The 19,893-nt window shown below is 41.5% G+C and overlaps 1 protein-coding gene across 1 annotated transcript in view; it reads left to right on the top strand.

Annotated features, from left to right (window-relative positions):
- The first annotated feature begins 11,282 nt into the window (after positions 1-11,282).
- LOC106743789 (protein CBFA2T1) overlaps positions 11,283-19,893 on the top strand; it is a 55,454-nt gene continuing 46,843 nt past the window's right edge. Inside the window, exon 1 of the mRNA XM_014617982.1 lies at positions 11,283-11,824. The gene's annotated coding sequence lies outside the window, so the exon portion shown is untranslated. The remainder of the gene's footprint in view (positions 11,825-19,893) is intronic.

Here is a 19,893-nt window from a genome sequence, read left to right on the forward strand (position 1 = left end):
CACCGTGCCGGCACCGATAAGTCGTAAATTACGAGCACGTAGGTGGACGATCGTGTAAAACGCGGCCGTGGTCGCCCCTGCGATTGACGCCATCACCGCGCCCAAACTTACGGCCGTACGTCGAATAAATCGGAATTAGCGTTTAATCACACGTCCGTCCGTTCGATACGCGCCGCCGGACTTGGTAATTGGGTCTCGAAATTCCCGATCTCTCCCCGGCTCGCGGCTCGAGATCGCGAAGGGATCGTCCTCGATGCTGTCCTCGACGAACCGCGTCCTCGCGGTAACGTCGCGCGTTGTTCCTGAATCGAGAGGATGTTCGTGAGATATAACATTTCCTTTTTCTTCTCCTCTATATTTATTTTTTCTCACGCCATTTCTACACCTCTTCTTTTCGTAATATATGTGTATAATTCAAGTTCACAGCTTAGAAGTGATTCGAGCCATGCTCCACGTGCGATGAATATCGAGCTGCACTTAACGGTTCTTTCGTATGCGGTACGTACGGCTGTTTATAATAATGTATCCACATTAATTGACGTTGTCATAATTCATAAGCGGCACGTACCTATCAGCATCGTTGCGTCCGCATCGTTATGTCGCATACATTATTCGAAATTCGTGAATAGGAATGTAGGAATAGAAACGTAGTAATGTGTGGAAAAACGGACGTATTAATATAAAAAAAAAGGACCGTTTAATAGAAAGAAAAACATATATTATAACATGTCTTTGTGTGTATTTAATTGCGAGCAGGGAAAAGAACGAAATTAATTAAAATATTTAATGTCGTACGTGTGTGCAGGTTGTGACCTATAAACCGTGGAAATGCACAGTTACGCGTTTAATAAAATTCTACGTTAAAAAAAAGTAGTATTATATAATATGCCTTTCTCTCTCTCTCTCTCTCTCTCTCTCAAGCTTTCGCGAGTCTCGCGGAATTTTGGTAACAATTGCTTAAATCATCCCTGCCACGGACCTGCCTCGCCACTGAATCACGCCCCGGGTATAATTTGTTCGGCGAAATTTTAATATCGATCCCTGCTTAACGCACGCCCGTTATTCTGCTGGAAAATATTGGGTTGTAATTAAACGAGTTTCGAGAACTTCATTCGGAGTTTGAGAAAGCGTCGATTCACGTCAGCGCCACTTGACATAGAATTTCTTCTACTTCGGCTAATATCTCTCATGCAGCAAGCGCTGGAATTGCTGAAATCGATCAAATTTACCACGTAATGTTCGGAATTCTCGCGAGCTTATCGCATATTTTCAGCGTTCATTTATCTAAATCGTTATATCACCCGTTGCAACGTTGTTTGCAACACAAGGTGAGAACTGACGTTTAATCAGATTTCCTAAGGTAAAATTCAACGATTGTAAATTCACCGAAGCTCACAAAGCGCACACATGTGCATGCACTTCATAGATTACTGATAAAACAATTAAAATATTTTAAACAATTTATAAAACCATTTCCGATCGTAATTGTGCTCAATTATATAAAATTACTCTTCGAATAAAAATTATTCATAATCCGCTTCGCTCTTAATATTTAATAATTATATTTTATATAGATTTCTTTTTATATACGTGTGTGTGTGTGTGTATTTAAATAAAGCAATTGTTGAAAGTTTTGTACGGCCAAACAACAGAATTTTTCGGAGGCTACATCGAAGCGAAGATCGATCGAATTCATCGCAGTTCAGCGAGGATATACTCGCCGTTTGATATGTGTGTACGTGTATGCGCGTATGTTATTTCCGCCGACGTGAGAATTACGCGGGAAGACTCGGCCGTACGTAACGTCTGTATCACGTCGAATGATTTGCTATTCGCACGGCTCCGGCCGCCGACGGAAACTTAGATTGCTTCGCCGACTAATTCCTATCCCGAGCGCCCGGCGCTAATTCGACGTCGAAACTCGCGGCGCGTCATACCTGAAGCGGCTCGATAAATTACTCGCCGTCCATCCAATTACCGGCGACGTGCTTGCAGCCCGCTTCGTCATTCACGGTGACTACGGCGCGAGCTTGCTTGCTTGCTCGCCTGCTCGCTTATAGTTACATGTTTTGTCGCTTCAACGTAACCGCAGTGGACATTTACAGGGGAGCGCTGTTTCGGCTCACTTAGAGGTAGACCGTTTGACACGAGCGTCTTTAAAATATATCTCCTGAGATGTTTATGGTATGATATTCATAGTCAGATATTATGTTTAAGATCGTCTTAAGTTCATCCTCAGAAGCTGTACGGCTCGTTTCATTGGCTACGTAGTATCTGAAAATGAACTTGAAGCTAGTTTGTTTGTGACAATATTATTAGAAAAGTGATGGTTACTGTAACGTGAAGAAGTTCGACAAATCTAGGCTAAATGTTTATAAATATGATCTATGATATACAGCATTTAATACTATAGCAAAAGGAATGTCGATCAATTTGCAAAACGTTTAAAAATTCATAAAGAAATAATCGTTTTTTTTTTTGCGTTTTGACGTACGATAAATAATAAATTTTGGCTGGGACTGTATGTGTTAACTATGTTTATGAATATATCATATGTATCTCTCCTTTCTCTTCCCTCCTCCCTCCTCGAAAGACGTACATGAATGCATACTACTAGAGAAAAGATGGTGACGTTGGATTTTCCGTATTTTTTCGCATTTTTATTGATTTTTTTATTGATTGATTTTTAAAATTACTATTATTTAACCATTTTATCTTGAAAAAGATGTCTAATTAGGAAAAATATACTATGTATAATTGCTAAATCTTTACAGGTTAGATATCATATACTTCAATCCTTATTAGAAATTGTGTACTTTATATATTAATTTCTGGAAAACTATTAGGTTGGTGCAAATGAAATGACCGTTTATAAATATAAAGTTGAAACTTGTATTTTTCAAATTTAAAACTTACATAACTAATCAAAATAGCTTTCATCTACTTCAATACACTTCTGCCAACGTGATCCAAATGCATCAATGCACTTTCTAAAAAAATTTAGAGAGCGTGAATCGATAAACTCCTTAAATACATTTTTCACACTTCTTTCTTCATTGAAATTTTTGCCCGCCAAAAACGCATCCAGATGCTTGAAAAGATGATGATCTGTTGGTGAGATGTCTAGAGAATAGGGAGGGTGAAGGAGAACTTCAATGTTCACTCGGCGAGTTTTTGAACGGTTTGTTTTGCAATGTGTAGTTTAGCGTTATCGTGCAACAGCAACATGCCGTGTCTGTTGACCAATGCTGGCTGTGGAGCGTACAGTTTTTGGTGCATGGTGGCAATTTCCTGACAGTACTTATCAGAATTTATAACCTCACTTTGTTTGGTAAATGAATAATGAACGATATCTTTGCTAGATCACTATACAGACACCATCATTTTCTTGGGGTGAAGATTCGATTTTGGAATGTATTTTGGAGCCTCATTTGCATCTAACCACTGCGCAAAACGTCGGTGGTTGTCGTACAAAATCCATTTTTCATCACAAATCACAATCCTGTGTAAGATTCCATCTGTATTCTGTCGTAACCGCAAAGAAATGCAGATCTCCAAACGTCTCAATTTGTCTCTCTCTATGATTTCATGGGGGACCCATTTATCCAACTTTTTCACTTTTCCCAACTTGTTTAAATATCGGACGGCAGTTGAATGATCAACTGCGAATCTTTTGACAATCTTTCAGACTGTTAACCTTGGATCTGTTTCAACCATCTCCTTCAAAACAACGTCATCAATGACAGAAGGTGCGTGTCCGCGAGACAAATTGTCGAGGTGTGTGTTCCCAGAACGAAATTTTTCAAATCAACGTCTCGTCGTTCTTTCACTTATAGTACCTTCACCAAATGCAGTATAAATGTTACGCGTTGCCTCGGCTGCAGTATGACCAAGTTTGAACTCGTATAAGTAAATTATACGAATTTCTCTATTTTCCATCACAGCGTTAATGCAAACTTCTATGACTAACAGTACAATATAGAAATAAAGTTATGTGCGCTAAATCACATGTGGATCATGTACTTTTCACACAGTATATATATATATATCGTCCTCTGTATGAAAGAAAAGTAATCTATAGGGGTGGGAAATTCAAAACACTGAAAACGCCATTTCATTTGCACCAACCTAATAGATCTTCTAATTTTACATTTGTATAGATCATGTTTCGTTTAATATATTAAAATATGAAAAGGTTCCTTAAAAAAATTAATTTACGGATCAATTGCCTTAAGACGATCTTAAATATAAAATTGGATTATAAATACCGACCTATGTTCTCGTAATTTATAATCGTTCCTAGTGACTTTCGCTGATATATCGATTTATTACATAAACTCAATACGATTCCTTATTCTAAACCCTCCTATTAAATCCATTCGTTACAATTTCAACGATTCTCATATTTCGTCCCATTATTGCCGCAAGTAACAACGACGGAGCGCGACTTTATTCCCTCTTTGGCTCCGTTAAAGAGATTTGATATACATCCTTTTTAAGCTCCAACGCTTCAATCATCGGTAAAATTTCTATCGCAAGCATCAGCCCTTAATGAAACCCAAGCTCAAGGAAAGCTCGACGGGGCACCTGATCGCGTGCAGACGGGACCCCGGAATCTCACGTCAGCTCACGTATGCACGAGTGTGTACGTGGCGATGACAGGGTGGCGTGACGGAGTGCTAATAATACGTATAATAGGTCGTGGTGTGTCGACGTGGTGTGTGAGCGCGAATTCGTGCCGATAAGCGCGCGCGCGTATGTCCACGGCGGCTGCAATCTCAGTGTCCACGTACTCGGTCTCACATACACACACGCATATACGAGTGTCACCCTGAGTGACTGAGGCACTGGTGCTACGCACGTGTGTGTCTCCGCATTCGGAGATATTTAAAACCCCGGCAACCGGGTCACATGCCGCATGGATAAAGTTACTTGTACGATCGGGTATATCAACGTGTCCGGTATGACTGCACTAATAAAGAAGACATTCTTTTGCAATGTTCAACATGTTCTGTGCCGCATTAATTTTACCTGACTTGTCCACGCCGCGTGGGCCACCGGTGGCCGACGCTATCGTACGCTGAGAAAAAAAAGTGGTAGAACCAACGCAATTTTCCTCAAACGAACGACATTTTTTTCAAGCGCTAAGTTACTCCATGAACAAATTATACAGTCGCTGTAATAAGTTATTGTCAATTGATTTGAAAAATTGTGATTCAATCAACAGCTATATCAACGTAATGTATTGTTGCTCCAACGCGTAATCTGTTAAGTGGACACAATATTTCTTTGAATTAGGATGACCGATTTTGTCGATCCAACAACTTTTTCTCGGTATATCATGAGCTAAATTTTATTTGTTAGCTAACATATGTGCTTCATAATTATCAAAATATATATTCCATGGTTATATTTCCAGTTTGGTTTTAGAGCCAAATCAAATGGCCTGAACGGAAAGTTCAATGTAGGTCACTGCAATACACATGTTAAGAAACGCGTCCTTTTCCCTTTTGTTTTTACACAGATAATTAATAAGCATTGATGTTCCCGAGATCGTTTTTCATTGAGAGAAATTATATTATTGTGTTATTTTCGGCCTTAACTGTACCCTTTTCATGGTTTTAACCACAAAATAGTAGTAGCAATATATATGTAAAGTTATAATCACTGATACTATAACACAATAACATTTATTAGAAAAAGTTCTCCTGATTACAATTTTTTCATTATGATCATTATAGTTACAAATACCAAATATTTTCTTCTCAGTATGATTAACTCACAACATTTGTGGTTTTCGCATCCGCAACTCGTGAATAGCGAATTTAGTTGCTACGTGTTCGTCCAGCATGTAAATCCGAGGTCAACTCCCTTCTGTTTATCTATTTGCTTAGACATTATACTTTTTTTCCTTCTCTTTATATGTCCGATTCTACGTGGATACGATATGTCGATTCCTCTCAGCTGCGTGATACATGTATCCCTGTGAACCCAGTACTACGTGCGAGATGGGTACTCGTGTGATACAGGTAAAATCGCACAATCGACTCTTTCAATTCGACGGATACCAGGCATTTCTTTAAGTGTTTTTTACATGTCTTTCTTGAGTTTCCAATCCACAAGCGTATTATGGCTATTCGACGCATTTCCTCTTGCTATACAGTGAGCATAAAATTTGTAATCATTGTTATTTAAATAATTCGATTTATTTCAGTAATAAAATTATTCACTACATTTTCAAAGCTTTGATATCCTCTTTTTCTATTCATTTCTAGATGCAAAGTGATCGGCTAACTCTTGCCAAATATTTCTAATTTCAATATAAATTTAGATTTTTAATATTTATTAGAAGAAAAGGCATCAAAACTGATACACTATTTTGTTATTATATAAGAAAAAGATCCCTTTTCTTCTTTCCGGCCATTTTCAACAAATAGACGAAAGATACAGGAAAAATTCAGTCACCGGTAGCTTCAATTGTATTCTGTGAAATGATATTTCAACCAAAATTCAGGTATGTCGATTGAGAGAAACCAATAAATTCAGATGTGTCGATTTACAGAATAACCTGACCCTAACTTTTCTTGCGTGGTTCAATAATAAAAGATAAAGAAATTGGTACAAAATCCAAAGTGAAATTTAAAAGGTTCAAAACTTACATTATAAAATAGCATTGTGAAATAAATTACTTGTCGCTAATTGTTATTTTAATTTTTATAAGAGAAAGCTCAACAAAACTTCAACAAAACGAAGGATTACACACGAAAGATTAAACGATACTAATGACACAACCGAATATACTTGCAAAATAGAAAGCGCCATTTTAGCTCCAACTACTATATATATTAGGCGAAATTTATTTCCTGTCTGAATTCAGTACTTTATACTTGAAAAACATAAGTATGTCGGTTTATCATACCTATGTCAGTTTTGGTGCTTTTCCTCTACACACAAAGACCACGTGATTGATATTTTCTACTTCGTACCCGCAGCTGCACCTTGAGCTATCAACGATGTTCTTTTTACTCAAAAATTCATTGAATTTATAATGATGGTCTTCGCCTTCCGGGCATTCAAAGAATAAATGCTAACTGTCACAATACCATAAAATGTTTGCATTCCTGCTATTTCGTTTCGCATATCGCGAATTGACTTCGAGCCGTGCGAGTCGTCCACGGCTGATGAACCTTGAGAATGCCGCATGGATCGATCGATACTGAGCATCGAAGCGAGCTGGGTGGTCGGTGGCACGTTCGTCTTCCGCGTCCTCTACGAAGACAGCCGGCGCGATTGTGGGTCGACGAGCATTCCTCGTGAGTGCCCGAATTCGAAAATCGGTCACGGCTCGATGCTCTCGCGGACACGAGAGAGATGGCCCGCTCGAAATCGAGATGGATGGCCGTTCGATAGAGGGACGTCGAGGAATGTCACCGTGCGCTCTCTCGCGACTTGCGTCTCGTTCTTCTTTCGTATGGGTAACGAAATGTGCGTAAGTGGGGAAAATGGTGAAATTAATTGAATAATTGGAGTAATTTTTACGTAGCCTTCGACTATCATGATAATAATAATAATAATCTTTATTAATTCTTTAGCCGCACACTTCCAAAAAATCACTTGAACTGCAAACAGGGTGATACTTGATCCTGTGCCATTTTCTAAATTCTATATCTGAAAAACTGTGAAAAGAAAGAAGTTGACGAAATTCGAGAATAAAAATAACTCTTCTACTTTAATGTTTGATCATGCATTCATAGATAATCCAATTTTAAGTTAATTGAAAGAAATTCGAATTTACACAATGTTGGGTTATTGAAAGAAATTCAAATTTAGACAATGGTTTTGGTTTTAATTAAACAAATTGCAATTTCTTTACTTTTTATTATTTTGATCTGCGATTGTAGGCCAATGAAGTTGAAAGATAGTTCTAACAAAAAAAAATATGATTCTAGTGCACGCTCTATATTCTATAAAGCGATTATGTGTATCTGTGTGTTTTCTGAACAACGGAAAAGATAGAAATTTCACGATCTTCAGAAAGAAGAAAATACGGACGTTTATAATTATTTATTTATATCATCGACTATTCGACGGAGATTGTGCTCTGAGAAATAATTTTCGCCAATATATCGAATAATCTACAAATTTCGCAAATCTCCTCGGTATTGTCTAACGCGGACTCGCACAGGTTTCGCGCGGATTACTGCTTCGGGGAGATTTTCGAACTTTTATGACCGTGCAGAAACTGTCGCAGCGATTTCGTGCATGGCGGTGATCGATGTCGCGCGTCGCTAAAAGCGGAGCGAAACTCGCGGTAAAGGAGAGCGGCGTAGGATTCAAAGTGCCGAGGTGAGGTGAGTCCGCACCCCCTCCCGGGGGGTGTCGACAGAGAGGTGCGAGGTACGAGGGAGGCCAAGCTATTTCTCAGCTTCAGCGGCAGAGCCTTTCTTCGCGGGAATATATCGACACGTCAGGAGCACACTGCCCCGTTTACAATATCGCGTATAGGAACGTGCGCGCGCCTACATTTCGACCGTCTCGCACCTCATCGGCGAGAAACATCGCTCCACGATGATTCCGCATCGATCGCGCGGCTTTGGATCCGTCCGAGAAAATGAAACAAACGAGGGGCTCTTGGGAAATGAGAGTCTCTCCGCGTGTGAAATAATACTAATACGAATTTAATCGAAAGCTGATATTAATTGATACAGCTGTTATTAAGTCGACGTTATTAATTGACACAGTTGTTATCAACGCGTGGAATTAGAGTGCGATAATTGTCAGAAGAAGCGAAGGCGTGTGTGTGTAAAATCGCACCGGTTCGTAGATAAATTGATCTTCGAGTGTGTAAGTTGCGTTTCTTCGAGAAATATCCTGCGCTTTCAAAAACGAATCTATTCGAGTCGAAATTTGGATGCTACCTTGACGCTCCTACGCGGAAACAAATATTAATATCAATTCAAAATTTATGATCTTATATTAATACAGGCAAGAATATATGATATTTTATATGAAGATAAAACTTGCGTATAAATGAAGAAATTCTATATACTTCTGCTAAAAATATCATATTCTTGTTATTCAAGAATAATTTTCATGAATTGAGAGGGAAAAATGTTTAATATAGAAATAACGATATCTTTTCAAATTAAGAATTATAGTTATACAATTTGAAGTATAGTTCTTTCTATCCAATTTTTTTATAAATAAGCAAGTTTTATTTTCATATAAAATTATATGTTTTGCTTATATATAACAGAATATGAGTTTTAATACTAATTTTTTTTCTGTAAGAATAGTTTGCGTCTATTCAGATAAATTAAAATAAAAACTTACTGTGACGATATTATACATGTTTACTTCTCTCTTTTTTTTCTACAGAAATTCTACACATTTTATGTATCTTTCTGGCGAAATCCGTTTCGGAAGAAGGATGGTGGTTTCGAGTTGATAAACTCGTCGATGCTTTTGTCGACCTCCTCGGGAGACTTGAAGTGGGAATCAACCAGGTGATGTTGCAAGGATCGGAAAAGATGGTAATCCGAAGGGGCGAGGTTTGGAGAATACACCGCATGAGGAATTTCCCAACCCATGTCGGAGATGACTTCCAAAGTTGTTTCCGTTGTGTGCGGCCGCGCATTGTTGTGCAGCAAAATCACATTCTTCCTTCTAGCACCGGTAAAAGGTCTGTCTTCCTCACGTACGTCACTCAATCTAATCAACTGCTGCTGGTAACGCTCAGAATTGACAGTTTCACCTTTGGGTTTGCAACTCATAGTAAATAACCCTTAAAAAGCCCTTCTGGTCCCTCCAAATGCATGACCAACATTTTTTTGGGGGAATATTTGGTTTTGCTGGTCGATGGGTCACCCGAATAAACCCACGATTTTCGTCTCTTAGAATTGTCATAGTGTACCCATTTTTCATCACCAGTATTTTGTGTAAAAAATCTTTCTTGAATCTTAATAACAGGGACATAGCCGTGTCATACGCGTTTCTCTTTGTTTTCAAGACTGAGCACATGCAGAACCCAACGGCCCGCCTTTTGAACCCTACCAAACTTATGTAGACGTTTCAAAATAGCTTGTTGGGTCATTGCAAGTGCATTTGCAAGCTCTGATTGAGTCTGCCAAGGATTTTCTTCCAAAAGCTGTTCCAATTCTTCGTCTTCAACTTTCTTCGGTTATCCAGGACGTTCTTCATCCTGGAGATTGAAATTGCCATTTTGAAACTTTTGAAACTACTTTTACACGTGCTATAAGACGCAACATTTTCACTTAAGACCGAGCAAATCATTTCCTTAGTTTCGGTGGCATTTTTCTTCAGTTGGGATACGAAAAGGGGGCAATGTCTTAGATGCTACTTTTTGAACGATATCGCTTTCACTACTTTTTTTTACTTTTTCACTACGTTTTTTGAAATTATATTAGTAGCACTGTCAGCTATTATAGCTCATTTTAAAGCTAAAAAATGGCGCTTTAAAACGATTATACGGCGGGAAAAAAATTTAAATTTGAATAGGTGCTGTAGTTGATTAAATGTAGGGGCCGAGAATTAAGTGTTATAATACTTTGAAGTTATAAACGCTTCCGATATTTTTCGACTATTAAATTCATACCTCGACGATATACGAGTATTCAAAAGATCTTTTTTTTATTACTAAAAACAGTGGGAATAGAAATTAAAAATTTACATTTATTTCCATTATAATTGATGCTAATTTGCTATTTTAGCTTCTACTGTGTTGTAGAGAATTAAAGGTTTATTATAGGTCCATAATTTCGATTGTAGGAGGCCGGGCGATCTCTTGTCGATTACCGCGCGTAATAGAATGCGCATGAACGCTTTCTTAGATCATCCCTTTAAACACGTCTCCCGCCACTTGGGAATCTTCCTTCTCGTATATATTATCAAAACCTCCTGGATCGTTTCAATCGCGTAATCCGCAGAGTCCACATCGCGCGGAGCGATACGGTCCACTACACGGGCGTGTAACCGACCTGAAATAACTCCGCCAGGTGCCTCACGAATTGTTTCCGTCAGCGTGTTCCGGGATCATCGATGGTCTCCCGCTCGAATCCGTCCGATGCCGGTGGATCGCGCGCCTGTAGGAAGCGCGTCGCAGGTTAAGGCCGGCTGGAGATTGCGTGTGGTGGAGGTTAGCAAACCGCCGCCTCCTCTTCGCCTCCTCCGCCACCGGCTGGCTGGCATCGTCCTTTCGGTTCTCCAGCGAGACTCTCAGTTGGCCGCCGACTGCCGCCCGTGCGTTGCGCATGTTTGTGCCGCTCCTCGCTTCCGCGATTCGGGATTCTCTCTCCGCTGTCGCGCGCTATCATCGCTCCGTTATCACCCCTTCGTTTATCTTGCGATTTAAACGTCACCCGAGGCTCACGTTCGTTCGTTCGTTCCTTGTGACTTCGTGCGCGAATTCTCGAAGTTTTCTTTTTTCCGCTCACGTGCATCTCGAGATTCCGTTCTCGGCCTCGTGCTCGCTTTGAAATCTCACTTTCCCGCGTCTCGGGCGTTCCGCTCCGTATTCGCGCCTCGTTGTCGTCGGTTCGCCCCTTCGAAAGGCGTTTGAATCGCGCGGACGAATCGACGACACTCAACGCGCGCGCTTATTTGTCGCGCCGAAAACCGGAACACGAGAAGAATGCGTTCCCTCATGATGAGGTGCATCGTCGACGCTCGCTCGCGAGAGCTTCTACGGCGCTCGTGAAAGCCGGCGATCGCGAAACTGATCGACAGCCCGCCACCGCGCTGCCTTGCCTGGATTTTTTTGCGGTTTAATTTGACACGCTGCGTGAACATCGATCAGACAGGAGAGGTGAGAATCTGCTACAGTTATCTACGATTCGAGCCCTGTCGGGCAATTCTTTTTCAACGTTCACGATGATTGCCGCGGTCGAAGTGTTCGATTTTTCCGTGTCTATTTTTACAAAGAGGAGAGAACTCCTCTTTTGATTTATCTGAATCATTTCTTCTGTCAGAATAATCGGAGATTTAATTGTCTAACTTTTTTATGTAAAAATACGAATGATTTCCTTAATAAGGAACAGAAATAGTTGATAAGAATGGCAATTGCAGCACCCCGGCAAGTTGATGTTTACGTGATGTTTACGCGAATTGTGCGCACACGCTTTCTCTTGGTGAGCTTTAAATCTTATTATACGATATCTTCCTAGTAGCTGGCATGTTAATATGCAAACTGTGAGCATTAATCTGCGTTGGCAATATTTTTACATCATAAGGAATTATTCGACCGTACGGAATATTTCAAGAACGACGAAGTTTAACTACTCGGCGATATATATTTCAACATTGAAATGATGAAAAAGACATATGTAACCACTTGTAACCATATGTCTGTAAAGCACGCGTTACAAAGCTATGGGAAGCGCGTAACGTTGGGAACGTGATAACTAGGAAATCGCGTGCTGAACAAAACTACTGTCACTTCAACCGACCACTGCAACGTTACGACTGTGTTGCAGTTTTTATCGGAAAAATTCTACGCGTACGGTTCTGTCGCGTACACCTTGTTGTGTCGATCAATTTCACTACTGATTGGAAATACCGTATCTTGATCTCTTCGATGCATGAACTCGCGATGCGAGGTATCGAATCGTTTTTCCCAGACACCACGTACGGAAAATCGATTCGTCAACCTTGCGAGACCTGAGTTGCGCAAACTTGCTTTTCCTCTATTTCCAATCTGCAAATACATAGCCCAAGGGCACTCAATAACTGTTAAATATTCTTCCGATCGTTTATGCGACAAAACATGCCTAAGAAGAAAAAAATCGAAGGAAGAAAGAGAGAGAGAGAGAATTTCGGGAGACGAGTCAACAATAGCTTGAGTTGATAAGATTGGTCGAATCGAAAGACAATCCCTTCAAATATCACCTGTTAATATTTCGCGTTATTGACAAGACCGGATAAACCGTGAGAAATAATCGCTCGCGCAGTACCAGCAGCTCTATCGCGAATACATCGCTGGGAGAATTTACCATGCCAAACGCGGGAAATCGGGCTATCGGAGCGTAAAGAGTACGTGTGTAACGCCGAAGAGGGGTGGATGAATCGCCGTGGGGCAAAGACTACCGGGAGGGAATTTCGAGTTTTCTTCGACGGGGAGCACGGAGATAAGGACCGAACGCGACGAAAACCCCTGTCAGGTGCACCCTTTCGCACGGTGTTTGCCAATAATCGGTTCCCCGGTGTAGCGTAGCGTACGTCGCGATTAACCATGGCGGAAGCTCTACGAATTCGTACCCGCGCCGCGCTTCCGCAAACGCGCGAACCGCTTGTCGATCTTTGTGGCTCCCTCCACCCTCAGCCCCCTGCGCGTCGCGCGGCATGCTTTACTACCATTCCCCACCGATTTATGTCACTTACAGTAGCGCGCGCACAAATAGCACGATTGTTGTTCCGTCCAAGTAACTTGTGCTTCCGATTACCGCGGTTCGGAACGCGGCGCATCGGCGCAACATACGCGAAAAAATTAATCCACACCAATGACTTGCGACTTTCGACCTTACGCGCACGTGTGTAAGGCTCAAAATCGTGTGACTCTCGATTCGAAGGATGGTACACGCGGAGAAAGAAGATCGCTATGTGTACATATTTTGTTCGAAAAAAACGCAAAAAAATTTGAATCAACCGTACAATGAACGAACCAAACGCGTTTTGAGGTTGAAGGAGACACCATTTCCGCTTTTTATAATCCAAATTCGGTTTTTACAAGTAGAAATTGTGTCCCCTTCAATTAAAACGCGTTCATTTCGTTCCACGGTCTGCCGAATTCAACCGAACTTCTTTTTCCGTGTAGTCCTTACGAATTAAATTCGGTTTAAGGGCCGGAAATTCTGTCTCCTCCGAAGCGGAAACGCGTTCGGCTCGCGTTCATTGTCACGTTGATTCAGCCAACCTTTTTCTCCGTGTACGGCACACATGACGCTCGGACTGAACACCTCAACGTAAGAAAAGAGGAGAAAATAACACATTCCGAGCCCAGCTGCACCTGACGATACGCGCGACACCCAAGTCCCGTGTCGAAGTCGCGCCTCCGGTCCACCCGGGAACTTTCAAATCTCCACCCTTCTGACAAATCGCTGATGCAGAAATCAGGAGGAAAAGAACCACCTGCTCTCCCTGCGGTGTGGCTGGTGATATCGACGAGCTCGTTAAGCGAGCCTTCGAGAGCCCAGGGTGGCCCTCGCGATGAAAGTGCCCCGCGTGTACACACGTGTGTGTACGCGCGCGGGCTCTTTCTTGCCGCGCGCGTACGCCGGCGGTGTGCGGCGTGTTATACCGAAGTATTATATCGATTAACTGTTGGCAACAGAAGAGAGGCGGAGGAAAGCTTGTCAGGGGCTGCGGCGTGGCTTTGGCTTTCCTATATTATTAATCTTTCTCTTTCTGCCTCCCTTCCGCTTCCTCGCGCTCTTGCCCCTTCTCTCTCTCTCTCTCGGCCCACCCGTGGTGGTTGCCTTCCTCTTTGCCCCCCAACTCGCTTCAACCCCGGCGAGCTCTGTCTGCCGCTCGACCTGCCATATACGCGTCCGTCGAGTCAGTCAGGTGTTGCGGGCAGCTTCCGCGCTTCAAAGAGAATCAAGAGTTACGGCCAGAGAGACTCGACCTCCGCCCTGCCGGTGCCTCGCCGGTACCTGCGGTTACGTTACGCTGCATACCGCGGTACCATCCACGAGTTTCCTCTTCCGGCTGGCATGTAATTAGTGCGTGCCTGCGGTGGGACGTAAGTTACGCGAAAGGATGACGGTGTATTTGCATCGAGAAGGCGATAGCTTCGGGATGTTCGGGATGAGGGGAATTCGTTGCCTGTCCTGAGACAAAGGATCTTCCGCTTCCCACTCCGGGGATTATGCGGAGGAAAAGAGGGAAAGAGTTACGCGTTTAGCGTTTCATAATTGCGTACTTTGTTAAATACGAAAAATAGATTAACACGTACAAAGAGAACAGGGAATAGAAAATAATTAGCGGAAATACTCTAAATAGAAGAGACCAGATCTAAGTGGCTCCAAGTGCTTTTTTTAGTGTCTTGAAAGGAACAGTGGATACAAAATTGTGTAATGAACCTTTTAGAACATAGATATATTGTCTGAGTTTCATTAAAATCGGAATATTATAGTTGAAAAAACGAAAACAACTGATTTAATAGTAGCAAAGTAAATTTTTGAAACTCTCGAAATTGTTTATTAATATTACCTATCATGAATAAGGTTAAGCAACATGTTGCTAGCCGGAATAAAGTGTTTTGCAAGTATATGATGTACTGTTTCGAATAATAAATATTCATTCATAAAATGATTGAAACGGAATATATGAACGGTCAGGATAAGGTTGGCATAATTAAGATTAGCGTCGTGGCGCTTAGCACAGCGTTTAGTTTCAGTAGTGGCAATATTGTCGGGAACACTGTCACGATGTGAATAGTAACGGATGAGATAACAGAATCTATAAGATTGAAATTTGTATATATTACACATATATTTGTTTAAAATATTTATACCAAACACACATAGTCCAATAATTACAATTACATGAATAACATTGCAATTGTTGATCGTACTAAAGTCTGAATGTGATCGTTTAGTTTTAGAGAGTATATTACCTTACGTTACCTTCATAATAAGTATTAGTCACTTTATAACTTTTGTTAATATTACGTGAGTAAATGTTTGGAAATATTCGACGAAAAATTGCATTTTTTCTAACTGCGTAATCAACGAAACAAGTTATAAAAAGATATTTGTGTAAGTTTTAAGAAGCAATCATGAAATTTTTCGGGGAAAAAGAAATTTGAGGTTCTCTAGTTATTATATCTTCTTATTGACGCTTAAATCTTTCGTCTTATTAAATTGACGAGTTTAATTTATATTAAAATAGACCCTGAAAAAATTAGCAAATTCCCTACGCAAAATTTAGGATTTAAACTTTGAAATTATTCCGTCTCTAGGAGTCTTGTCTCCTCATCGGCGCTCCAATTGTCAACCTGTCCTAAAGGACTTGGGATTCTCGGGCTCTTATAATTTTTCTTACTGCAAAAGAAGCCGCAATGTGAAATGGGGGAATGGCTTCGCTCTCCCGACTCTCCGACTGGGAAACTATTGCCCCCCGGAACTCCCACTCGGGCTCTTCCGGGATCTCCGGTCGAGGGTCATGCTTATTGTTAAAACGTTGGAGTTCTTGGACGGGAGTCTCGGGGGTTAAGCTCCCGAGTAAGAATCCCAAGTCCTTTAGGTTAAATTGATGATTGGAGCGTCGATGAAGAGACAGGACTCATGAAGGCGGAATAATTTCAAAGTTTACATCCTAAACCTTATGTAAAGGCCGTTACTAATTTTTTTCAGGGTCTATTTTAAAATAAAATGTGCTCATCAATTTAGTAAGACGAAAGATTTAAGCGTCAATAACTAGAGAACCTTAAACTTTCTTTTTCCCCGAGAAATATCATGGTCGCTTCTTAAAATTTATACAGATATCTTTTTATAATTTTTTTGTTGATTTCCAAATGACGATTCTGTGGTGCTTCTTTTTCAACCCCATATATAACATTAGTTCGCTTCTGTTTCTTTGTATCAGCACAGAGAGCCTGCGAAGATTTAAAAGTGCTGGAATCTTCAGCTATACGATTCCAACGGAATTGTAGTTATCGAAATTTTTATCGACGATAATCCGCGGATGATTGAACTGCACGTGTTGTCGAGGTCGGTTGGAGGATGCGCAATGCCGGAATAGATTCATATCTCACTGGCCTATAGAAGCTCTAGCAATTGTATCGGGATACTGTTGCCACCTACTCGCGCATCTAAACGTTTAACGGCTCCCGTAGTTAACCACGTGTCCGACAATTTTCGCTGACACTGACGAACCGGCCGCACCATCGGCACCTGCGAACGCCATCCGATATTTTCGTGGATATATTAAGTGTCAATCGATCGGTTGCGTCGGTCACCTGGATATAGCTTAGAAAAAGTAAGCCGCGATATTGATTTCCTTCCTTTAATTCTAAATACTATAAAATATACTTTATACATATATATAATTTACTTGTGAGATTTCTTCTTATTTTAGAATTAAATATATTCTGAATTTAATTTTCCGTCGATAATATGTAAATGTATTTACTTGTGTATCCGTTTATTTTATTATAATATATACTAATTATGTAAGAGTCTTTTGCATAAAATATGAAAGTCATAATTAGAAAGATTTATTGCTTACTATTCGAATTTAAAGTAAACTAAAGTTTCAAGTGTGGTGAAATTTACGTTGTTGCGTATATTGAATATATAAGTAAAACCATCATGAAGCCGCAAATTCGTATTTATGATAATTCTATGACATGGTTGTGACAGCTACGAAACCGAAATTGCCCGAAATTTGGGCTTAATTATCAGCGAGAAATGACGTGCAATTATGGGTGGTGCAATTTGTTGATTATTATTGCTAGCATTTGATACAACAAAGTCTATGTAACCGTCTAAAATATTACATTGTCGGGATAAGAAAAATATTCAAACGCCTTTCTTTTGAGTATCTTAACTTTGGAGACATTTCCGTTGATAATAAATTGAAAACAAATTTTTATATAACATGCGTTAAAAAAAAAAACCAACGTTCTCTCGCAATCTTCTTAAACAAAATATAGTCGAGAGATCATAATACCGCGAATTATTTACATAAATATAATTATTTGTAAAATAAGCAGCATTAGTCGCGAATTAGCGCGTTATCTGCGGGACAGCCTATTTAAGAGATAAAACTGTGTAGATGCGAGGTGACGAACGTTGATGGACCAGCGCGGTAATTAATTATCCACGCACGCGATGACGACGCCCTCAATTATTTTCTCGTTAGTCCAGCGGAAAAAGTCCGTTCGTTCGGCGCGTTTGTTCCGGTAAACCCGATACACCCGGTAAATGGGACAAATCGTCTCGTTAATTGAACGCGCAGATAGTTTTTTTTTCGGCGCCGGAATTAGGTAAAGTCGAGCTCTTTTTTTTTTTTCAACGTTACCAATATTTTCGATCACGGAAATATTACTGCGACTGTTGGGAGCGTGTGTCGCGCGAATAAAAGAGTTAATTGCAAATATCGAAACAATATTCGGGACCGCGCGAAATTCGTTTCCGTTTTAGCATTTCATAATTTTCCTGGCGCGCTCCCGCCGTTCCGGTTTAACGCCAAGTGTGTATACAACGGGCGGGACGTCAAAAGCGGGTATAACTGCGACGTACCTGCGCATGACATCTTTGTAATGAAACCAAGCAGAACCTTCGCGAAGTAAAGCTTCGATACCATTAACGATGTAACGGTTTCACGTCGGCTCCAAAGAGCGAAGTATTTACCGTTTCGTTCATTTCGTCCTTTCTCTTCAACTTTCTCTCTCTCTCTCTCTCTCTCTCTTTTTCTTCGTTTGTTACGAATTTTGTAATGCGAACCCGATCGTGGACGTGCTGGCATTCTTTCGGTTACGAGAATACAAATTGAAGATTTCGCAAGTCGGAACGAATATCCGCGATATATGTTTTACATGTTTTATTCCGATTGTTATTAACAATTAATCGTCAAATGTCAGGCACGCGTTTGCGCGCTAATCGCGTCTCAAACGACGCTTACCGTGAGAAATAGACCAATGACAGTGAAAATGTAAAAAGAATAATCGATTGTTATTAGTCAATTTCTTACCGTTTAACGCTTAAAGCCTAAGTCTTGCGCCTTAAATTCTCATTGTGGGCACTGTTTCGCGCAAAAGTGCAAAAGACGTCTATCGATTACGAAGCGTTAAACACGTGACGAAAGACGCAAATGGTATTTCGACCTCGCCTCGAATTTTCCGAAAACATTGCGTGGGCTCGCCACGGATACCGCCTGCTCATGTCGCTCGTATTATCCGGACACACGAAAGCGGTACCCGAAATACCCGTATACCCATGTATATCGATAGCGTTTAATGCCGGGCCACAATGGATCGTCATTAGCGTGCAACTGTTTTGATCCGAAAAGTCTCGTCCTTCGAAACGCGGCACGATCATCTAATCGGGTATCTCGCGCGCGCGGACGGCTCTCCATCGGACGCGTTAATTGACGGTGGCTGCTGGCGCGTCCCAAGATCGAGTCGACAGTTCAGCGAGTTCCCTTCATCACGGTGACGACGACAGTGAAAGAGAACGAGAGAACAGCGGAAAGAGATGTGGAGCGAGATACAGAGCGAGACTGAGAGAGAGAGAGAGAGAGAAGAGAGAGACGCGAACGCGAACGCATCGTCGAGAGGTCGACGACGGTGCGAGAGCGGGACGCGGCGCGACGCGGCGTGCCGCGTCGCGGCGCGGCTCTGTGCGTGACATTTTTGTAATGAAACCATGCTAAACGCACGTCGCGCGCTCTCGGCAGTCAGTACGGTAGACATCTGGCCTGCCTCTCTCGCCTGGCCGTTCTAATATTGGAAATTTCAGTACGTCTCCACCCGCCGCGGCCGCCTCTTCGAGGGCACCGTACCATGTGCGGGACATATGTATAAACATAAGCCCGGTCTGCCGCGAGACGGCCGAAGGCGTTTCTTCCTTCAAAACGTGGCCGCGATCGATCCACGATTATTCCCATGCCCGGCTTTCTTCCCGCCCTTCCGTGTTCTGTCTCTCTCTCTCTCTCTCTCTCTTCCTCCTTTATGCAGATTTTTACGCGACGTCGGAGGAGACGTTCATTACATCATGTTGCACGGAAATTCGGTGATTCCGATTCCGCGCGACCTCGGAAATGGGGGAGATTGATTTACAGCGCTCGTTATGCGTCAACCACCGTCCCGAGTCGAGGTTTTCACCCTGCGCGTTAAGCCTTCTTTGATTCTACAGCACAATAGGAGCAGAGATA

Source organism: Dinoponera quadriceps, unplaced genomic scaffold (genome assembly GCF_001313825.1).
Source record: "Dinoponera quadriceps isolate SergipeBrazil2010 unplaced genomic scaffold, ASM131382v1 scaffold1249, whole genome shotgun sequence".
Classification (NCBI taxonomy): domain Eukaryota; kingdom Metazoa; phylum Arthropoda; class Insecta; order Hymenoptera; family Formicidae; genus Dinoponera; species Dinoponera quadriceps.